Source organism: Giraffa tippelskirchi, chromosome 5, assembly GCF_054371585.1.
Source record: "Giraffa tippelskirchi isolate mGirTip1 chromosome 5, T2T-mGirTip1v1.2.pri, whole genome shotgun sequence".
NCBI classification, from domain to species: Eukaryota; Metazoa; Chordata; class Mammalia; order Artiodactyla; family Giraffidae; genus Giraffa; species Giraffa tippelskirchi.
Genome location: NC_137279.1, coordinates 64,713,407 through 64,724,772, shown reverse-complemented (window position 1 = coordinate 64,724,772; position 11,366 = coordinate 64,713,407).

Sequence of the window (11,366 nt, the reverse complement as noted above, 5' to 3'; positions counted from 1 at the left end):
ACCAACAATTAAGATCTAGGACTGATAGCCAAATTTTAGGAGATAGCATAATATAGTAACATTAGAACACTTTAAAAGACACTGGAAACCTGTTCATTGTATAATCAATAGAAGAGCCATCCTTTTAAAATGATTTTTCTTTGCATATTTATAGCCATATGAATGGTTGAATTAGGAGCATTAGAAATGTATGCTCACCTAGTCAAGAATACAGCAATGGTGTGGTCTCATATAGCTAGGATAGTTTTTTTCAAAGTTTCCCTAAATCATATCTTAACACATTAAAATTTTCATTAGTATGTTTTTCTCATGAATCATCTAAATAATCCCCTTCGCTCTAATTTAAACCAATTTTCAATTACAATGAAAGATTTAAAAAATCCTGCTAAAATATAAATTTTAGGAAAAAAATATATCTTAAAACATTCAAAAAATATTAAGGATTAAAAAGGGGAAACCCCTAGCTTCCCAGTCTTTATTCCAAAAGGCAACTAAATTGCTTTTATCCTTTCAGAGATAAAAGCATTTAAAGGATGCTTACTTTGTTGATAATGTTTTAATGATCTGTGAGTGTAGGTTTCAGGAGTGTAGAAAGTGTGGGATTTGAAATTCTCATGCAGTCCGTTTATTCAATATATGCATAAAGGATACTTAAATTTTATTGCCTGTTGGCATGCAGATAGAAACAAAAGGCTCTCTTTATGTTTGCAAGAACATTCACTAATATATGCATCATCCAACTTTAAGACAAATAACTTCTTTCACACAAAGATGTTTTAGAGGAAAGGAAGGAAGAAAAATTAAAGAGCCTCTTGATGAAAGTGAAAGAGGAGAATGAAAAAGTTGGCTTGAAACTCAACATTCAGAAAACTAAGATCACGGAATCCAGCCCCATCAGTTCATGGCAAATAGATGGGGAAACAGTGGAAACAGTGACAGACTTTATTTTGGGGGGCTCCAAAATCACTGCAGAAGGTGACTGCAGCCATGAAATTAAAAGACGCTTACTCCTTGGAAGGAAAGTTATGACCAACCTAGACAGCATATTAAAAAGCAGAGACGTTACTTTGCCAACAAAGGTCCGTCTAGTCAAAACCTTTGTTTTTGCAGTAGTCATGTATGGATGTGAGAGTTGGACTATAAAGAAAGCTTAGCTCCGAAGAATTGATGCTTTTGAACTGTGGTGTTGGAGAAGACTCTTGAGAGTCCCTTGGACTGCAAGGAGATCCAACCAGTCCATCCTAAAGGGAATCATTCCTGAATATTCATTGGAATGACTGATGTTGAAGCTGAAACTCTAACACTTTGGCCACCTGATGCGAAGAACTGACTCATATGAAAAGACCCTGATTCTGGGAAAGATTAAGGTGGGAGGAGAAGGGGACGACAGAGGATGAGGTGGTTGGATGGCATCACCGACTCAATGGATATGAGTTTGAGTAAACTCCAGGAGTTGGTGATGGACAGGGAGGCCTGTCGTGCTGCAGTCCATGAGGTCACCAAGAGTTGGACACTACTGAGAGACTCAACTGAACTGAAGGAAGAAAAAAAAATGGCAGTTTTACTAGCGACAACCTCTGTAAACTTATTGTATACACACATACACGTAGGTAATATTTGTATAAATATAAACAAGAATCAATGGGAAACATACAAACATATACATACTTTGGTTTTATAATTAAGTGAATGATTATTTTTAGATGACAAATAAACAACCATATTTTGTTTTGTGTGATTGTCACTAGTACTAATAGGTCACCCAGTGAAAGCTGGGATAATGAGACATGTTAACACAGAAGTAGCAGACATGCAATTAGTGCTGGCATGAAAAGTCAGGGGTTGAAATTAAGGCATTTTGATAATAAATTTATTTTTTCTCATAAAGCCTATATGCCCATTGAAGTTAAAAGCCTTGTAAAATGGCTGTATTTTGTCTAGTTAAGGAAAAATAATGATTCAGTTCACCAATGGGTGTGTTATACTATTCCTAGTCATTATTATATTTATTTTGATCATAACAATCTTAAAATTGTTTCATCAACAAACATCTTATTAAAGTAGAATCAAACGTGTATAATGCTGATAAAATTATTTTAAAAATCAAATATATACATTGAGTATCTTTCTGGGTTAATTTATTTTTCTCTTCTTTTGAATACTAATAATAATGATTTTGATCAAAGAAATGCTCAGAATATCTTTAAGTAAAATAGGTCTTTTATGAAGATGCAAGCAATTACAAATATTATTACCTCTGAAAAATATCAAAGATTCTTATTTTTGAGGCACTAATGTGCTTCTATTGACTAAATCAGGATTTTCCAATTCTTTTGGCATTTCAACATCTTCCATAGCAATATATAATCTACCAATCAAAGATATTAAAAACAATTTAATTATTTTAGACATATTATAAATACATTATTCTGAACATAAAATATTTTCATTTTTAGATTACTATTTTATTAAGTTACATATAATTTATTCAATTGCTTGAAATCCATAAGTTGTTAGTCATATAAACCAAACTTTGATTTTTTTCCTTTAATAACAATGGTAAGTGATAATTCAGTATTTAAGAAAATCATAATTTGCTGCTAAATTAACTTTTTATTGACATTGTCATCCTTGACCTTGAGACCAAACAGATATTGAAAGGGAGAAGGAAATTTTATTAGGCTTGTTTGAGGAGGTCACCGAGAAGGGAAGACTGCAGGTTGACCCTTGATCTGAGCAGAGAAGTCTGAGGCTCCTCACCCTCCCTTGTCCTTGAAATGTGCATTTTGCCCACCATTCCCACACCAGGAGCTGTTCCCAGGACACAGCCTTCAGAGAGCGACATGGTGTTGAGACCATCTGGATGGTTGATGTGACTAAACTCAAAGCAAATTTTAAGATTCTGGCAGGCAGATGCAGAGACCTACTCCTGTCACAGACACAAATGTAAGTTCCCTGTTTATTAAACCTGCCACCTACCAATCTAGAACAGTTGTGTATTTCTTCAGTCCTCTTGCCTTCTATGTAAGGGGCTCAGTTTCAGATGTAACCCCAGGAACTCCTTCAGCTGTGAATCAATGATGTTTTGAAACATCAAAGACTGATTTCATTCTCTAATATTCATAATTGCATTTTCATTTGAAAATCAAATGTTTAATGTTAATATTCTGTATTCTGAGTTCCAGTTTATTGCAACATTTAATATAATATTTAAAAGGCCAAATTGGTTTTAATCATCACTGTATCTTTTGGGTTTCCCAGGTGGCTCATTGGTAAAGAATCTGTCTGCCAAGGCAGGAGACATGAGTTTGATCCCTGGGTCGGGAAATCCCCTGGAGAAGGAAATGGCAACCCACTCCAGTATTCTTGCCTGGGAATTCCAGGGTCAGAGGAACCTGGTGGGCTACAGTCCATGGGGTTGCAAGAAGAATGATTTAACGACATGATTTAATGACTAAACAACATTTACTCTTTTAAACATTTGCTTATAGTATTAAAAAGCATTGAAGCTTTTTTTAATCAAAATTTCAATAGATGAAAAATTACCTCAAAGTTATCTGGAGCAAAATATGCAGAATTACTATCATTTTACTTTCCTTGATGTATTATGATAATGTTTCCTATGTTCCTAAATTTTATCATTTATAATAATGAACAAGAATTTTTAAAGATTTTTTCAAGATCCTCATTTAAACTTATCTTACAATCAGAAAAACAAAACAATCATAATCATATAGCTTACTACATTTTCAAAAATCAGGCATACTTAGGTGGTCAATATTTGGAAAAGAAATAGAACATATTAAAAATAAACATATTTCTCATACTCCCTTCTATTTATAGTCTTTCTAATGTTACACAAACTTTGCTGTCCTATGGTAAATGCATTTTAGTTATGGTGGGGGTTTTGTTATTTGTTTTTGTATATGCTGCTGGATTCAGTTTCCTTATTTCCTGATTAAAATTGTTGCATCTCATGTACATGTGTGAGATTCATTTTGATATTTCTTTTTCTCATGCTTTTTTGTTCAGTTCCAGGGCTAATATTTTTCTAATCTCATAAATTGAGTTAGAGAACGGATTTATTCTTCTGTCCTCTGAAAGTGTTTCATATTAGAATCTTATGTTTTCAGATTTTATTCTGATTTGCTAGTGAAACATCTGGCACAGGCATTTTCATTTTCCCCCTATTGTAATGTGGATAATTTGAAAATTAAAGTGTTAGTCACTTAGTCGTGTCTGACTGCGACCCCATGGACCGTGTGGCCCACCAGGCTTCTCTGTCTGTGGCATTCTCCAGGCAAGAATACTGGAGTGGGTTGCCATGTGCTTCTTCAGGGGATCTTTAATTTAAAACATTCAAAAACTACCAGTCTTTGAGACAGATCAGGAGTCTATGGTTCTTTTCCACCATATCTTCTGCCTATGTTTTGTCCGTAAAAAAACTTTTTGTTGTTATTTAGTCGCTCAGTAATTAAAAGACACTTGCTCCTTGGAAGAAAAGCTATGGCAAACCTAGACAGTGTATTAGAAAGCAGAGACATTACTTTGTCGACAAAGGTCCATCTAGTCAAAGCTATGGTTTTTCCAGTAGTCATATATGGATGTGAGAGTTGGACGATAAATAAGGCTGAGCACCAACGAATTGATGCTTTTGAACTAAGGTGTTGGAGAAGACACTTGAGAGTCCCTTGGACTGCAAGGAGAGCCAACCAGTCAATCCTAAAGGAAATCAGACATGAATATTCATTGGAAAGACTGATGCTGAAGCTGAAACTCCAATACTTTGGCCACCTGACCAAAGAGCTTACTCATTAGAAAAGATCTTGGTGCTGCGAAAGTTTGAAGACAGGAGGAGAAGTGGATGACAGCGGATGAGGTGGTTGGATGGCATCACCAGTTCAATGGACATAAGTTTGAGCAAGCTCCGGGAGATGGTGAAGGATAGGGAAGCCGGGCGTGCTGCAGTCCATGGGGTCGCTAAGAGTCAGGCACGAAAGAGCGACTGAACAACAACAAATCGCTCAGTCGTGTCTGATTCTTTGCGATCCCGTGGACTGTATCCCACCAGGCTCCTCTGTCCATGGGATTGCGCAGACAAGAATACTGGAGTGGGTTGCCATTTTCTTCTCCAGGGGATCTTCCTGACTCAGGAATTGAACCCGAGTCTCCTGCATTGGCAGGCAGATTCTTTACCACTGAACCACCCGGATGGCCCAAAAAGAAACTTTAATCAAAGAATAAATTGAATCAGCTGCTGCTGAGTCACGTCAGTCATGTCCGACTCTGTGTGACCCCATAGACGGCAGCCCGCCAGGCTCCGCCGTCCCTGGGATTCTCGAGGCAAGAATACTGGAGTGGGTTGCCATTTCCTTCTCCAATGCATGAAAGTGAAAAGTGAAAGTTAAGTCGCTCAGTCGTGTCCGACTCTTAGCAACCCCATGGACTGCAGCCCACCAGGCTCCTCTGTCCATCGGATTTTCCAGGCAAGAGTACTGGAGTGGGGTGCCATTGCCTTCTCCGAAATTGAATCAGAGAAGTGAGGAAAATACAGAAAAAAGGAAATATAGTCAAGCAAGGCAAAATAATAGTATTTTAGCCATTAAATACAGTTAAGGACCTTTAATTCCTCCTCAAAGGCAATAGGAAATATTATGAGGCATATTTTTTGAGCTGTTTTGCAGAGACTAAAACCCACACCCAGTGTAAGAATTTAACTCTATGTTGTTTATAAGCAGGGAGACCCTAGGCCATTTGGAACCAAAAGATTGATGATGTTGCTTCTCCGTTACCTTACCATCAGCCAATCAGAAAAACGTCCACCAGCTGATCACATATCCCACAACCGCCCTTGCCTCACCCAGTCTTTAAAAATCTTTCCCTGAAAGACTGCAGGGAATCAGGGTCTTTTAAGACCCAGGCTTGCTTATTGGATGTACCTCAATAAACGCTGCACTTTCCTTTACCGCAACCCTCTTTCAGTAGAGTGGCTTTACTGCCCACACGCAAGCCTGAGGCAAGTTTGGTCCAGTAAGATCTTCAGGTGAGAACAGTTGACCTGCCAGGGTTTGGAACCAATAGTTTGGATCAGAATCGCCTGAAGGCCTTGTTAAGTCACACAGAGGCCCCTAACGCAGAGCCTCTGATTTGAAATAAATAATTTGGGGGTGGAGCATTTGCCCTTGTAACAAGTTTGAAAGTGTGGATGGTGCTACGGCTGCAAGAACCATGCTTCCAGAATGCGGAACAAGAGAGGTTAGTGCTTATAAAAAATTCTATATTATCCAGCTTCAGCTATTAGCAACCCAGGACCAATCTTGCTTTTTGTATTTCCCTGCCCCAACCTCCTCACCAAGTTATTTTGAAATGAATATCAGATATTGTTGTCTTACTCATATGTACATTGGTAATTACCTCAACAGAATAAGAACATTATTTTCTTCACTGTTTTGTGTTAATATGTAGAGATGCAACTGATTCTTTTTTTTCATCTTGTATTGTGTGACCTTGGAGCTTGCTTGCTCGTTCTGGGAAGCTTTAGATTTTTCTTTTGGTGATAACTTGGGTTGGCCTTCGTAGATTATCATGGACACCTGCAATGAGAGTTTTATTTTTTTCCTTTACATTTTTTGTTCCTCTTATGTCTTTTTCTTGTGAAGTGTGGTAGCTGGAACTTCCAGTAGTGAGGAGAACGACGGTGGAGAGACAGTGTCCTTGCCTTGTGTCCATTTTTAGAGGGAAAGCATTGCGCTTTTGCCATTCAGGAGGATGTTGGTTTTAGTGTTTTTTCTTTTTTTTTTGTAGATTTCTTATCGCGTTGAGGTAATCCCCCCCTAATGTCCTGAGAGTTTTTATCGTGAGTGTTGAATTTTCTCATGTGCTTTTCTTTAGGATGTTTGAATTGTGGATTAATTCAATTTTCAAATGTTAAGTCAACCTAGCATAGTGTTTTTTGTTTTTTTTTTATAGCTGGGGGAGCAGTGTTGTTCGGTATTTTGTACTGTCTTTGGTGTCAGGATAATACTGGTCTCTTTAAATGCATTGGGATAAATGAAAAATATCCTTCAAATTTGGCAGTGGCATAGTTATTGGTGACCGGAAAGCAATGTAAATGATTTGAACAAAGTTTTCACTGAGCTTTGGAATTATTAGCATGAGGTTGAATATTGTCAGTGTCAATGTTATGAAAACTGTTTTTGATGCCTAAGCTAGAACTGAGATTTTAGTAACTATAAGTGAGTTTATATTGAAGAAACCAGTAAAGATGGAGATGGTGGAATAACCTGTATTAAAGACAAGCACCTGGGAGTGGTAAGTGCAAAGATCTTGATCTGTAAGTAGAAAGATGTTTGTGTTTTTTAATTGGTGTGCCGGATTGGCTCAGGTGGGCCCACTGGTAATATTTCAGGAAGTTTGCAAGACAATTCTTTTCACATTGGTAGCTTATTTTTCATAGTAGGAGTACTTACATTATGAAAATTGGAAAATAGTACAAATCAGGATTTGAGCTTCCCATTACTGGCAATGCCCATTTTAAGTACTTTTCAAAATATTTCTGATTAGAAGACTTGGCTCTTGGAAACATTATCAAATTATATAAAACATTTGACATGAGGTTTACAATGGTAATTGTCTCAATATGATTGTAAACAAATCTCTAAAATTTCACCTTTAAAAGTAACAAACTGATGTTCATGTACCAAACATATGCCAAGGTAAGTACTAGGAGGGTTGGGAAACATCTAAATGTTACTGAAATCGATACACGTGGTTTAGGATTTAATTTCTTATGAAAGAATTGTAAGGAAATAGAGCTATATGTATATTTTTAAGTGCAGTTGAAAGTGAAAAGTGTATACTTTGAAAACTATTAAATGACACAAAAATTGGCTTTCTGATTGATGCCAGTGCTGCAAGTCAAGAGTATAGATAATACCATTTAACACAAGATAAAGAAAAACAAGTGTTGTGTTTCTAAATTAAAATGGTTTATATACTGTTGTAGTTGTATATAGTTGTATTAATAAATTGTCAGATTTTCATTTTGTTAATGTTCCTCAGTGTTCACATATTCAAACTGATGCAAAGACTTAAAAAAATACTTAGATTTGCAAAATAATCTATCATACTATTTTCAGGTTTCCTTTATAATTAGGAATGCATGCTGTTTTGCACAAAAAGGATCATGAATAAATAGTATTTTTAAACTGGATAATTTTTTGGCAAAACGGAAATGTAAATCTTTCCCAGTTCAAGCAAGAATTTAGATTCTCAGACCTCCTGTAAATATTAACATGGTGATAGATTGATAGTTATCATAAATGTCTTAGAAACATCAGTTTTGTTTGTAACAATTTGGAACCTTGGTTATTTTATAGAATATTTGGGAGAAGTAAAATGTGAAAGATGGAGAACTGCATCTCTGTACCTTCTAATTCCAGAGAAACTGAAATAAATAAATGTTTTATCTTTACTAAGCATGTCATTACATTTAAGTGGTGGTAGAATTGCATGTAGCATTCACTAGATATTGGTTTAACAAGACATTTTCTGCAGGCTGTTTTTATCAAAAAGCATTTAAAATAAAATTCCATTTTTGGGTTGGCTTGCTTCAATCTATATTGATAATATCAAATCTATGGAACAATATAATGAACTCATCTAGCCAGTAGTTAGAATGTTTTCTAAATGAATGCATCAATTTCTTTTTTGTCAATGCAGTGACCAGAGTTGAATTTGACATCATGCTGTATGTTTTCTTCTAAATAACGTAAACTACCATTTAAAATAGACTGAGATATAATCAATCAGATCTAAAAAGCTATTTCTTCAGCCTTTGGCTCTTACCTTCCAGGCAGTATGCAAATATTCAGCAGGCAGTATGTGGGTATTCTATTAGTAACAATATTTTTTAGTATTTCAGCTCCTCTAGAGATGATTAAAAATTAAACTTCAGCTGGAATTTTTTTTCAGCTAATGCTTATTTAAAAAAAAAACAACAACAATATGCCTCAGGGTGAGAATATTTAGTAATGTGAAGTAAAAGTAAGGATAATATATTAATTAATTTTCTTATATAGTTGGCAGTTCATATGGATCAACAGAATTCCTTATTCATCTGCAATGAATGGTGTGATGCTCCATACTTCTAGTAGGATAGCTCAAAGGATGCCAAAGCCAAAACAGATTTTCCATATGTGTTAATGAACTGATACAAACCTGTAGAACTTTTCCTTCTCTCCTTAATGCTAATCTTAAATATCTGTCTCCTTATTCTAATATCTCTACCTTGATCAAACTAGTTCTTTAGAGGCAAATATGCTTCCTAAGGGCAATCATTCCTCAATCCAAGTGACAAAAAGCAATTTTAAGAAAAATCTATCCTTCTCCAAAATACTTAGGAACTTTAAATACTTAACCCCAAATATTTAAGAAGCTAAAACCTACAGGTAAAAACTGGTACTCATGGTATCAAATCCCATAAACCCACCCTAAAACTTTAAACAAGTGATTATCAAATACCACCAAAAAGGTCCCACAGCCATCCCCAACATACACATCTGCCCATCTCTCAACTGTGCAGCTGCTTTGAACTTGCTACCTGACCATCCATTTAACGTCATGCTGGCTTAAGATGTGTATTCCTAGCAAAGGGAATTAGAATTAGGTCATCAGTTTACACTTGCACACTCACACATTCACACACTGGAAATAAATAGAATAAATGGAATAATTGGGAGAGACTTGAAAATTTTTACCTTGAATTCTGTCATGAACCTGGAATATCTCTTAATTTTTGTTAACTTTTCTTCAATTAAATAGAAAATGCATTGTTTTCTGTTTCTGCCATAGGTTTATTTTAGTATGTATTTGTTAGCTACAAATTTATCTTTTAGAAAAAAAAATTACTAAATTACTGCCACAAGTATCTAGAAATACAGTTTATTATTCAGTTCAGTTCAGTCACGCAGTTGTGTCCTACTTTTTAGGACCATGAACTGCAACACGCCAGGCCTCCCTGTCCATCAAAACTCCCTGAGTCCACCCAAACTCATGTCCATTGAGTCGGTGATGCCATCCAACCATCTCATCCTCTGTTGTCTCCTTCTCCTCCTGCCCTCAATCTTTCCCAGCATCAGGGTCTTTTCCAATGAGTCAGCTCTTCCCATCAGGTGGCCAAAGTATTGGAGTTTCAGCTTCAGCATCAGTCCTTCCAATGAACACCCAGGACTGATCTTCTTTAGGAAGGACCAGTTGGATCTCCTTGCAGTACAAGGGACTTTCAAGAGTCTTCTCCAGCACCACAGCTCAAAAGCATCAATTCTTTGGTGCTCAGCTTTCTTCACAGTCTAATTCTCACATCCATACATGACCACTGGAAAAACCATAGCCTTGACTAGATGGACCTTTGTTGACAAAGTAATGTCTCTGCTTTTTAATATACTGTCTAGGTTGGTCATCACTTTCCTTCCAAGAAGTAAGTGTCTTTTAATTTCATGGCACAGTCACCATCTGCAGTGATTTTGGAGCCCCCCAAAATAAAGTCTGACACTGTTTCCACTGTTTCCCCATCTATTTGCCATGAAGTGATGGGACCAGATGCCATAATCTTAGTTTTCTGAATGTTGAGCTTTAAGCAACTTTTTCACTCTCCTCTTTCACTTTCATCAAGAGGCTCTTTAGTTCTTCCTCACTTTCTGCCATAAGCTTGGTGTCATCTGCATATCTAAAGTTATTGATATTTCTCCCGGCAATCTTGATTCCAGCTTGTGCTTCATCCAGCCTGGTTTCTCATGATGTACTCTGCATATAAGTTAAATAAGCAGGGTGACAAATACAGCCTTGACGTACTCCTTTTCCTATTTGGAACCGGTCTGTTGTTCCATGTCCAGTTCTAACTGTTGCTTCCTGACCTGTATACAGGTTTCTGAAGAGGCAGGACAGGTGGTCTGGTATTCCCATCTCTTTCAGAATTTTCCACAGTTTATTGTGATCCACACAGTCAAAGGCTTTGGCATAGTCAATAAAGCAGAAATAGTTTATTATTAATCATATATAATCAAGAACCTTGGTAATCTTTATTAATTTTTATTGTTTTGCTTATATGCTTTAGACTTTTTAGCAGTAACTCTAAAGTATTTATGTGATAATTTCGTTTTTACCTTTTTGTTGGTAAATAGTCTATTCTATTTTGGGGGGAGAAGTTCTTATTTCTCTGGCAAGTTTTCCATAATAACAATTGGCATTTGGGGCTTGAGAGTGATTGCAATTGGAATGCTTCTAATCCTCCTCATCTAGAACAATATTTTGAATAAATTTATATAGACATGCTTTTCCTTGTAAGCAGTGTTTTCTTTCCTCTTTGT